Below are 12775 nucleotides of genomic sequence, written 5' to 3'. Positions count from 1 at the left end.
TACGGAGAATTCGACAGGACACACGCCTAATAAGGGCACATAGCACTCGGGGCTTGGCTATTTCTTCATTAACAATATGGCGGCATTTACTTTCGCTATTTGGTGGTTTCTACTTCGGCTCGACTTATTCTCCGCACTCAAAGACTTCATCACGCCGACTCTGTCGTGCCCAATAAGCTAAGTGTTCCTTTGATTTGCATAAAATTGATTATCATTTACTTTCGCCACACCCGTCACTCGGGGGCTGCGCCATGCTTCTTCACTTTACATCTCAGGTCGACGAAATCAAAAGAGCACCCGACGAAATCTTCTTCAGGGAGGAACCCGACGAAATCTTGAGAGCACCCGACGAAATTTTATTCAAGGAGGTCCCGAAGAATTGTCCTCGAGAGGACCCGAAGAATTGTCCTCAGAGAGGACCCGAAGAATTATCCTCAAAGAGGAACCGAAGAAATTTTCCTGAAAGAGGAACTCGACGAAATTATCATCAAGGAGGAACCAAAAAAAAAAAAAAAAAAAAAAAAAAGAGAAGAAAAGAAAAGAGAAGAGGATAGGCAAATCTTCGGGTCCATTGACTCGTCATTTGTTCCGACCAAGAGCATCGGTGATATACCCGACAATATAGAATAACCCAATATATTTGGTCTGTCTCATCAAGCCCGAGAGAAAAATAGAAGAACCCGCAAAATGGGTCATTGCATCAGCCGAACAAGGCACTCGACAATATATTCTCAGAACGCCAAAGTTGCGATCAATTTCTGAATGCCGCAAATTTGCGAAGGTAAGACCCCAGATCCGTTCTGCTGGGCGTGGCATCGCCAAAGACTGCGCTCGCTACTTTTATCCGTATCAACGGATACGAAGAAAAATCCTAACGGACGCGTTAGGTACCCGATAAATTTCTATCGGGACTCGACAGAATCGTAAGACCTTAAGCGGCACCCGTCGAAGTTTACACCAGTATCCCGAGATCATGTCCGGGGACGTGATCTTGAAGTAGGTTTTTGCGGATTGCCACTAGAGCAGTTAACTAGTACCTGATCCGTCAGATGAACTAGCCCCAATTACCATTATCCCTGTACAATATAGATATGGATGTCAAATAAAAATAGCAACGGCCTGGAGTCGATAAAAAGAGGGGTTGCGCCAAGTTGTTTATCGAGTAGTACAACTTGAGCCTATGCCTAGGTGCAAGCACCTGCTCATAGGCTCGGGGGCTACTCTTATCGAGAGTATTGTTCACCCTCCCGATAAGATACAAGAAAGAGGAAAAATTGTGGTGTCGATTAAAAGCAAGTTGAGCCTACACCCAAGTGCAAACACTTGGCTGTAGCCTCGGGGGCTACTCCCATCGGGAGCGCTGGTCGCGCGCCCGATAGAAAAATAACTTCGACAGCATTTATGACAATCAAGGTTTGTAGACTCAACTCGATTCTACGACTCGAGTGGAGCCTACTCCCATCGGGAGCACATGGATTTCATCACATCCTCCGTAAATATAGTTAAGATCTTTATCGAGTAGTACAACTTGAGTCTATGCCCAAGTGCAAGCACTTGCCCATAGACTCGGGGGCTACTCCCATCGGGAGCGCTGCCGCGCACCCGATAATTTCAAGAATCGTCGACATCATCTACTCTACACATGATCTATGACATGGACCTCGCCTTGTATTTTCTTCGACTCCGGAGATGGTTATGCTTGGAGTTTCTACGCAAGTCTTCGACTTCCCTATAAACTCGGGGCTACCGACATGGGCATACCCTGCGGGTACCCATTATTAGTATACTCGGCTCGGCCCAATATGGTGAAGACTCAATATGGAGAAGGCCCAACAAGGCAACTCTGAAGAAGTAGTCGACTAGGACTCTTGTAAAACCCTAGGCTGGTTGCATATATAAAGCTAGCCAGGGCACCCGAAATAAAGAGGCCAAGAGAGAGACAGAATATAGACAACATAGCTCCGCCTATGGCGGCACCATGTAAACATATTATGCTCATATACTCGGATTGCTAGCAGCACGTAGGGATCCTCCACCGAGGGGACCCGAAGCTGGGTACGTCGTGTGCCTAATCTCGTCCCCGGAATCTCCATCGTCGCTCTTCCCGAAAACCCTAGTCTACAATACGTAGGCATTGGGAGTAGCCCCCGAGTCTATGGGCAAGTGCTTGCACTTGGGCATAGACTCAAGTTGTACTACTCGATAAAGATCTTAACTATATTTCTGGAGGATGTGATGAAATCCATGTGCTCCCGATGGGAGTAGGCTCCACTCGAGTCGTAGAATCGAGTTGAGTCTACAAACCTTGATTGTCATAAATGCTGTCGAAGTTATTTTTCTATCGGGCGCGCGACCAGCGCTCCCGATGGGAGTAGCCCCGAGGCTACAGCCAAGTGTTTGCACTTGGGTGTAGGCTCAACTTGCTTTTAATCGACACCACAATTTTTCCTCTTTCTTGTATCTTATCGGGAGGGTGAACAATACTCTCGATAAGAGTAGCCCCCGAGCCTATGAGCAGGTGCTTGCACCTAGGCATAGGCTCAAGTTGTACTACTCGATAAACAACTTGGCGCAACCCCTCTTTTTATCGACTCCAGGCCGTTGCTATTTTTATTTGACATCCATATCTATATTGTACAGGGATAATGGTAATTGGGGCTAGTTCATCTGACGGATCAGGTACTAGTTAACTGCTCTAGTGGCAATCCGCAAAAACCTACTTCAAGATCACGTCCCTGGACATGATCTCGGGATACCGGTGTAAACTTCGACAGGTGCCGCTTAAGGTCTTACCATTCCGTCGAGTCCCGGTAAAATTTATCGGGTACCTAACGCGTCCGTTAGGATTTTTCTTCGTATCCGTTGATACGGATAAAAGTAGCAGAGCGCAGTCTTTGGCGATGCCACGCCCAGCAGAACGGATCCGGGGTCTTACCTTCGCAAATTTGCGGCATTCAGAAATTGATCGCAACTTTGGCGTTCTGAGAATATATTGTCGAGTGCCTTGTTCGGCTGATGCAATGACCCATTTTGCGGGTTCTTCTATTTTTCTCTCGGGCTTGATGAGACAGCCAAATATATTGGGTTATTCTATATTGTCGGGTATATCACCGATGCTCTTGGTCGGAACAAATGACGAGTCAATGGACCCGAAGATTTGCCTATCCTCTTCTCTTTTCTTTTCTTCTCTTTTTTTTTTTTTTTTTTTTTTTTTTGGTTCCTCCTTGATGATAATTTCGTCGAGTTCCTCTTTCAGGAAAATTTCTTCGGTTCCTCTTTGAGGATAATTCTTCGGGTCCTCTCTGAGGACAATTCTTCGGGTCCTCTCTGAGGACAATTTTTCGGGACCTCCTTGAATAAAATTTCGTCGGGTGCTCTCAAGATTTCGTCGGGTTCCTCCCTGAAGAAGATTTCGTCGGGTGCTCTTTTGATTTCGTCGACCTGAGATGTAAAGTGAAGAAGCATGGCGCAGCCCCCGAGTGACGGGTGTGGCGAAAGTAAATGATAATCAATTTTATGCAAATCAAAGGAACACTTAGCTTATTGGGCACGACAGAGTCGGCGTGATGAAGTCTTTGAGTGCGGAGAATAAGTCGAGCCGAAGTAGAAACCACCAAATAGCGAAAGTAAATGCCGCCATATTGTTAATGAAGAAATAGCCAAGCCCCGAGTGCTATGTGCCCTTATTAGGCGTGTGTCCTGTCGAATTCTCCGTACTTCCGTTTTGCTATTTTGGTCGTCACGTATGTTACGGACATGGTTCTGAACCGTGTTGCCGGAAGTCTCCGGCCAAGTAGTTGTCCATTTGATTGTATTTCTTTCAGTACTTGTACCAATTGATTCCACATCTGGTATTTTTACGTGAAGCAATATGCTAGCATGTAGGAGCAAATCCGGACGATGTTGATGTTTCACGTCCTAGCACCGTCGTCTTTGGATAAAGCAATGGCGAAGCATTTGGAGCGTTGAAGTCTTCGAGTAAGCTTCTTGATAAGGATTTATTTGCCGCGGATTTGATCCATCGGGCCATCGTGGTGTTCTTTTGGGACTTGATCTTTATTTGCATAAGAGTAATTGGCTGCTGCCTTGGCTGGTTCTGGTGAAGGCTAAACCGAGTCGATCGTTCTCCAGAGAACCCGCGTACACGTGCTTTGGCGAGTTCGCTTATACGGTCTCTGTCAGTAATAGCTGATGGTGCTGATTCGCCTTAAACAGTTGAATTGGCATGTTGCATTTTGTCGGGTGGTTGGTAGGTGTCAATCGGGGGCGGAAGTTATTGTCGAGCCCCGAGTATCGGCGTCGGGAATTGAGGCGCAATGCCATTGTCGAGCCCCCGTGTCTCTACTTCTCGTTGATGAAGATACGTCCAGGTCAACCACGAAAGATGATATAACCAATGCACTCAGACGCGGCGTTGAAAAGAGTCCAAGGGATCATGGACCACAATGGTCGATGACGATCTCGACCCCTCCAAAGTCAATGAAGATATAGGCTCCTCCGGCGTCGACGGTGAGGGAGATGCCCATGGTTGAAGTTGTTGAAAGCCATGACGAAGATGAAGTATTTTCGAATTGTCCACCCAGCCCAGTGATTCCGTGGTGTACTATATTGCTGACTCGCTATTTTGTCCGGCACGAGCGCGTACATATAATTAAACTGCACTTAGCTAGCATGCCAATTTGAGCTCTTCATTGTACGTGGAGTTGTGTCACTTGATGATCCGTGATTATGCATGCAATTTGTACGCTGGCCGTTGAATCCATGCACTAAGGGTGCCCTTCCACGTTGAAGCATTTGGCGCTAGCTTTGGCTTCATGTATCCATGGACTGGTGACCTCTTCTTTCCGTGACTTTATTTCTTCGCGTAGCACAGCCGGCTTGTTGAGGATGCTCGTGGCGAAGACTAACTCAACTGTTCTAAAAGTTGTCTGTGACAGCGTTGTCTTCTTTATTCAATTTTCTTCGACACCATGAACAAATAATTCTACACACACAAAAATAAAAAATACCAGGTGGAGAAAAATTTGATGGCATAATAACTTGCGGGTTAGAACAATTAATTGGATGAATAGCACCTGTTTTTTTCTCTTAGAGGACAGAATTATGTGGCGCAGCCCCCGAGTATCGGGTGCGACGAAAGTAAAAAATAATCAACTTTGCGTATAAAGACACTTAGCTTATTAGAATGAAGTCAATGCGGAAGGAAACCGTGTGGCGGAGTCGTTGAAGTTGTCGAGTGCAGCGGAGCAGCCAAATTGAAGTAAAAATTATCGAGTGGCAGATGTAGAGGCCACCAAGTTGCTGATGAAAAATTCACCGAACCCCGAGTGCTGCCGGGGTTGATGTCGTAGTCGTTGCTTAGACGCCATGTCACAATTATGTAGAGGGGCAGAGGCGTTGTCGAGCCCCCGGGTATTGGCTTGAAGTCATCGACATAAGCCATTATAGATAAAGCACTTGAAGATGAATCCGCCAAAAATTAACCATTGAAGATGAATCCACCGGAAGTGCACCGGGTAATATTACATAAGACGAATTTGCTAATGGCCGCTGAAGATAAATCCACCACATAGATGAATCCACATATCCAAAAGTGCCTCGGGTTCGTATTATATAACCATCAATAAATAAGTCCAATGATAATCATAGAAAGTGAATCCGGAATTGTATCGTGTCATCATTATATTCTCTGATTACCACTGAAGATAAATCCACCAACCCGAAGAAGATAAATCCACTATCCCGAAGAATATAGGTCCACTAAGCCGAAGAAAATAAATCCACTAAGCTGAAGAAGATATATCCACTGAGCCGAAGAACATAAATCCACCAAAGAAGATGAATCCGAAGAAAATAATGACCCGAAGAAAATAAATTTGTTGACCCGAAGAAAATAGATCCATCGATCATCATAGAAGATAAATTCACTAACCCGGAAGCGCATCGGGTCAATATTGTGTAAGATAATACCGATTGGTCCGTGAATACATGACCATTATTGCTGAAGTTTGCTCCGGCGGTGCAGCCAATGTACTTGGGCTGCGACATCGGATGAAGTCAAAGAAACAGTGTCGCCATATTCTCGGAGTCGAAGAAAATAAATCATTTGATAATGATAGAAGATAAATCCCGCCATTAAATATGAAGCGTGCATTGAAGATGAATCCGCCGAAGAAAATAAATCCAGTAATAATTGTAGATGCTGATCCACTGGTTATCTTCTTGTAAGGAACGATGGTGGAAACAGATTCTCTTCCTTGGACTTGATTCGTTGTAGTGGCTGCTTTTGCAGCTTTGGAACTGACTTGGACATGTACGCGCTGCTGACCGGACTTGGCAGCAACTCCCAACAACAGAAATTCATGTAATAGTATTTGGAAACCACTATCAATAATTTGGCGTCGATTAGCTCCATCCCAGGATTTATTTTTCGTACAAGATCATGGATAAAAACAATGATTAGCATTCGCAGTTTATCCGGCATCAGTTTAGTTTATAGAGGAAAATACCAACGTGCATGTGATATAGAATTTGGTACAAAGATGCAACTACGTCATCGCTAGCTTGTGTTAGATTAAAAACTAGTCCGTACCTGGTTTGGCCAGATGAATCAGCACTAGCTGGCACGCAGATCTCGACGTGGTAGTCACCGCCTTGGGACTTCATCCTTGGAGCATGACGCTGCAGTGCAATACGAAGGCCACAACGCCGAGCATACGGCCAAAAATCCAAGCAGATATGTATCAACCCTTCTTCGAATTGACTGCACGGAACCGTACGTAACAGAGGCACGCACGTTGCCTACTTTGTCGCCAGATCTCTCTGATAAACTCGATGAAATCGATCACGCTAGATGCCGATGAGCTCGCTATGCCAATGTAGATGATGGATCCCGCCCGGATAACAAAATCCGATCGCCGAGTATTCCCACGGACGGCGCCAATTGACGAGGATCACCTCGGCAATGCCTACGTATTGTAGACTAGGGTTTTCGGGAAGAGCGACGATGGAGATTCCGGGGACGAGATTAGGCACACGACGTACCCAGCTTCGGGTCCCCTCGGTGGAGGATCCCTACGTGCTGCTAGCAATCCGAGTATATGAGCATAATATGTTTACATGGTGCCGCCATAGGCGGAGCTATGTTGTCTATATTCTGTCTCTCTCTTGGCCTCTTTATTTCGGGTGCCCTGGCTAGCTTTATATATGCAACCAGCCTAGGGTTTTACAAGAGTCCTAGTCGACTACTTCTTCAGGTTGCCTTGTTGGGCCTTCTCCATATTGAGTCTTCACCATATTGGGCCGAGCCGGGTATACTAATAATGGGTACCCGCAGGGTATGCCCATGTCAGTTAATTGACGAGGGATCACCTCGGCAATGCCTACGTATTGTAGACTAGGGTTTTCGGGAAGAGCGACGATGGAGATTCCGGGGACGAGATTAGGCACACGACGTACCCAGCTTCGGGTCCCCTCGGTGGAGGATCCCTACGTGCTGCTAGCAATCCAGTATATGAGCATAATATGTTTACATGGTGCCGCCATAGGCGGAGCTATGTTGTCTATATTCTGTCTCTCTCTTGGCCTCTTTATTTCGGGTGCCCCGGCTAGCTTTATATATGCAACCAGCCTAGGGTTTTACAAGAGTCCTAGTCGACTACTTCTTCAGGTTGCCTTGTTGGGCCTTCTCCATATTGAGTCTTCACCATATTGGGCCGAGCCGGGTATACTAATAATGGGTACCCGCAGGGTATGCCCATGTCAGTAGCCCCCGAGTTTATAGGGAAGTCGAAGACTTGCGTAGAAACTCCAAGCATAACCATCTCCGGAGTCGAAGAAAATACAAGGCGAGGTCCATGTCATAGATCATGTGTAGAGTAGATGATGTCGACGATTCTTGAAATTATCGGGTGCGCGGCAGCGCTCCCGATGGGAGTAGCCCCCGAGTCTATGGGCAAGTGCTTGCACTTGGGTGTAGGCTCAACTTGCTTTTAATCGACACCACAATTTTTCCTCTTTCTTGTATCTTATCGGGAGGGTGAACAATACTCTCGATAAGAGTAGCCCCCGAGCCTATGAGCAGGTGCTTGCACCTAGGCATAGGCTCAAGTTGTACTACTCGATAAACAACTTGGCGCAACCCCTCTTTTTATCGACTCCAGGCCGTTGCTATTTTTATTTGACATCCATATCTATATTGTACAGGGATAATGGTAATTGGGGCTAGTTCATCTGACGGATCAGGTACTAGTTAACTGCTCTAGTGGCAATCCGCAAAAACCTACTTCAAGATCACGTCCCTGGACATGATCTCGGGATACCGGTGTAAACTTCGACGAGTGCCGCTTAAGGTCTTACCATTCTGTCGAGTCCCGATAGAAATTTATCGGGTACCTAACGCGTCCGTTAGGATTTTTCTTCGTATCCGTTGATACGGATAAAAGTAGCAGAGCGCAGTCTTTGGCGATGCCACGCCCAGCAGAACGGATCCGGGGTCTTACCTTCGCAAATTTGCGGCATTCAGAAATTGATCGCAACTTTGGCGTTCTGAGAATATATTGTCGAGTGCCTTGTTCGGCTGATGCAATGACCCATTTTGCGGGTTCTTCTATTTTTCTCTCGGGCTTGATGAGACAGCCAAATATATTGGGTTATTCTATATTGTCGGGTATATCACCGATGCTCTTGGTCGGAACAAATGACGAGTCAATGGACCCGAAGATTTGCCTATCCTCTTCTCTTTTCTTTTCTTCTCTTTTTTTTTTTTTTTTTTTTTTTTGGTTCCTCCTTGATGATAATTTCGTCGAGTTCCTCTTTCAGGAAAATTTCTTCGGTTCCTCTTTGAGGATAATTCTTCGGGTCCTCTGCGAGGACAATTCTTCGGGTCCTCTCCGAGGACAATTTTTCGGGACCTCCTTGAATAAAATTTCGTCGGGTGCTCTCAAGATTTCGTCGGGTTCCTCCTCGAAGAAGATTTCGTCGGGTGCTCTTTTGATTTCGTCGACCTGAGATGTAAAGTGAAGAAGCATGGCGCAGCCCGAGTGACGGGTGTGGCGAAAGTAAATGATAATCAATTTTATGCAAATCAAAGGAACACTTAGCTTATTGGGCACGACAGAGTCGGCGTGATGAAGTCTTTGAGTGCGGAGAATAAGTCGAGCCGAAGTAGAAACCACCAAATAGCGAAAGTAAATGCCGCCATATTGTTAATGAAGAAATAGCCAAGCCCCCGAGTGCTATGTGCCCTTATTAGGCGTGTGTCCTGTCGAATTCTCCGTACTTCCGTTTTGCTATTTTGGTCGTCACGTATGTTACGGACATGGTTCTGAACCGTGTTGCCGGAAGTCTCCGGCCAAGTAGTTGTCCATTTGATTGTATTTCTTTCAGTACTTGTACCAATTGATTCCACATCTGGTATTTTTACGTGAAGCAATATGCTAGCATGTAGGAGCAAATCCGGACGATGTTGATGTTTCACGTCCTAGCCTGTCGTCTTTGGATAAAGCAATGGCGGAAGCATTTGGAGCGTTGAAGTCTTCGAGTAAGCTTCTTGATAAGGATTTATTTGCCGCGGATTTGATCCATCGGGCCATCGTGGTGTTCTTTTGGGACTTGATCTTTATTTGCATAAGAGTAATTGGCTGCTGCCTTGGCTGGTTCTGGTGAAGGCTAAACCGAGTCGATCGTTCTCCAGAGAACCCGCGTACACGTGCTTTGGCGAGTTCGCTTATACGGTCTCTGTCAGTAATAGCTGATGGTGCTGATTCGCCTTAAACAGTTGAATTGGCATGTTGCATTTTGTCGGGTGGTTGGTAGGTGTCAATCAGGGGCGGAAGTTATTGTCGAGCCCCCCGAGTATCGGCGTCAGGAATTGAGGCGCAATGCCATTGTCGAGTGACAATTATGTCCCTAGTCTACAATACGTAGGCATTGCCGAGGTGATCCCTCGTCAATTGCCTAGGTGCAAGCACCTGCTCATAGGCTCGGGGGCTACTCTTATCGAGAGTATTGTTCACCCTCCCGATAAGATACAAGAAAGAGGAAAAATTGTGGTGTCGATTAAAAGCAAGTTGAGCCTACACCCAAGTGCAAACACTTGGCTGTAGCCTCGGGGGCTACTCCCATCGGGAGCGCTGGTCGCGCGCCCGATAGAAAAATAACTTCGACGAGCATTTATGACAATCAAGGTTTGTAGACTCAACTCGATTCTACGACTCGAGTGGAGCCTACTCCCATCGGGAGCACATGGATTTCATCACATCCTCCGAAATATAGTTAAGATCTTTATCGAGTAGTACAACTTGAGTCTATGCCCAAGTGCAAGCACTTGCCCATAGACTCGGGGCTACTCCCATCGGGAGCGCTGCCGCGCACCGATAATTTCAAGAATCGTCGACATCATCTACTCTACACATGATCTATGACATGGACCTCGCCTTGTATTTTCTTCGACTCCGGAGATGGTTATGCTTGGAGTTTCTACGCAAGTCTTCGACTTCCCTATAAACTCGGGGCTACTGACATGGGCATACCCTGCGGGTACCCATTATTAGTATACCCGGCTCGGCCCAATATGGTGAAGACTCAATATGGAGAAGGCCCAACAAGGCAACCTGAAGAAGTAGTCGACTAGGACTCTTGTAAAACCCTAGGCTGGTTGCATATATAAAGCTAGCCAGGGCACCCGAAATAAAGAGGCCAAGAGAGAGACAGAATATAGACAACATAGCTCCGCCTATGGCGGCACCATGTAAACATATTATGCTCATATACTTGGATTGCTAGCAGCACGTAGGGATCCTCCACCGAGGGGACCCGAAGCTGGGTACGTCGTGTGCCTAATCTCGTCCCCGGAATCTCCATCGTCGCTCTTCCCGAAAACCCTAGTCTACAATACGTAGGCATTGCCGAGGTGATCCCTCGTCAATAGGCTAATAGCTAATATGACAAGAAATGATGTATCAGTTTGTTAGCTCATATGGTTTGGGTCTTCGTCAGGTTTGCTTTCTGCAAGCCATATGAGTTTTCAGCTGCCACTTTGGTAATGAAGTCGTTTTGTTGCTAATATGCAGGTATATATACTTTATTTCGCCTGCAGAACGAGCACCTACCTGGGCTGCTCCTGTGACGGTGGGCTCGTGGTCCTACGAGTGCAGGATCTACCTGGACGAGTTGACGAACGCCGGCAGGTCGGGCTGAGTGAACCTGCCCTGCTCAAACGCTGTTGCTGTCCGCAACGGTGCGCTGTTGATGTCGCTGGAGAGGACACCACAGTCTTCGCCTCCCCCCCCCACCCCACTTCTCGGCGTCCAGGATGCATCAGCATCAAGTAACGGTAATCTCTCTCTCCCAATCCTGGTGGATCGGTATGTATGATTGCTGCACATGGTGATATGATGTGCGCTTTATGTATGCTCTTGCCAACCTTGATGGTTTGTTGTCCGGTATTGCGGAAATTCTGGTTGATTGTATTTCACAATGTCACATGTGCTGTGCCTGTTGTCTTAATCGAATATGTATTGTTAGTTGTGCAGGTTTGGATGCCAAAGGATAGGCAAGGTTGTGCAAAAAAATTGAGCACTCCCTGGCTTTTTCATTAGTTGTTCTTTTTTGGTTTTTTCTTTAGTTGCTTAATTCCCCCATGACGAAGAAAAATAAAACAAATTCCAAGTCATAATTGGTCTATAAAAATTATATATGGTTCTCTCGTATTATCATTCATGGCTGGTGCTTATTTTGGCTTTAATAGGGTAGGCATTATTTAGCTCATAATTTGTAGAGAAAACAAGTGTACTAGCCCAAGATTATTAAGAGGAGTAGGAGGAGGAAGACTAGATGGCAGCTAGCAGGGTAGAAGCTGTAGCGGCCTGGTTACGAAGATTCATTGTGCCAGCCGATACCCTAAAGGACTTCTTCGTAACACACCTCATTCATTCATGTGTTGTCTATTATTTGGTGTCTCATTATTTTGCTATTTGGTCAGTTAGTTAATGTTCATGCTTATTCTACTACATGCTTCTTAGAAAGTTGGAACATACAAAGTTCATTGATAGATGGCCTATACTGTAGTTTCTTGTGGAGTCTCAGAGTTGTGTGTTATATCGCCTTATATGGTGTCAAAAATAAGTATTCATAATGCAACAAAAATATATATAACAGTGTGTTACAATGTCACCGTGCTTCCCCCAGAATCCAATGGGAAATGTAGTGTATTCATTCTAATTACTTAATAATTAATGCCTTGAGATAGCATTCATGCTGATTTGGCGGTAATATGATAGACATGATTTTGCTAATAATTTGTAGAGAATAAGTGTACTAGCCTGTATAAGTTGCATGGGTGTCATGTTGGCTTCCAAATTTCATTATTTGTTGCCAATAAATAAATATGCTCTAGAGCTATCAATAATTTTTTGATTCTTTTTGTTCCATGATTTTTACATGGACTAGATGGCAGGCAAAGCAAAAGCCTGTAGTAGTTGTTGCAGCAGGCTTCCGCATCATGTGTTTGAAGGAAGCTGTAAAATAGAGGGGTGGCAAGCAAGGAGATGCCATCTCTGTATATGCAGCCTCAGCCTTGCAATTATGTACTGAGTGCTTCTAGGGCGAATTTGTGTTCATTAAATTGGAATTAGATGGTAGTGCGATGATGGTCTAGTGTAGCACTCCCTTGTCACTTCAGTGTTTTGTTTATTACAAATTATAGATTGTAAGGTCAATTACTGTGTTGTTTGACCAACTTCTTAATTGCAGGGGGGTGACAATTCAGTTGTTT

The sequence above is a fragment of the Lolium rigidum genome, chromosome 5 (genome assembly GCF_022539505.1).
Source record: "Lolium rigidum isolate FL_2022 chromosome 5, APGP_CSIRO_Lrig_0.1, whole genome shotgun sequence".
Taxonomy (NCBI): Eukaryota; Viridiplantae; Streptophyta; class Magnoliopsida; order Poales; family Poaceae; genus Lolium; species Lolium rigidum.
The sequence above is the reverse complement of the archived record's forward strand: the minus strand, read 5'-3'. Positions refer to the sequence as shown.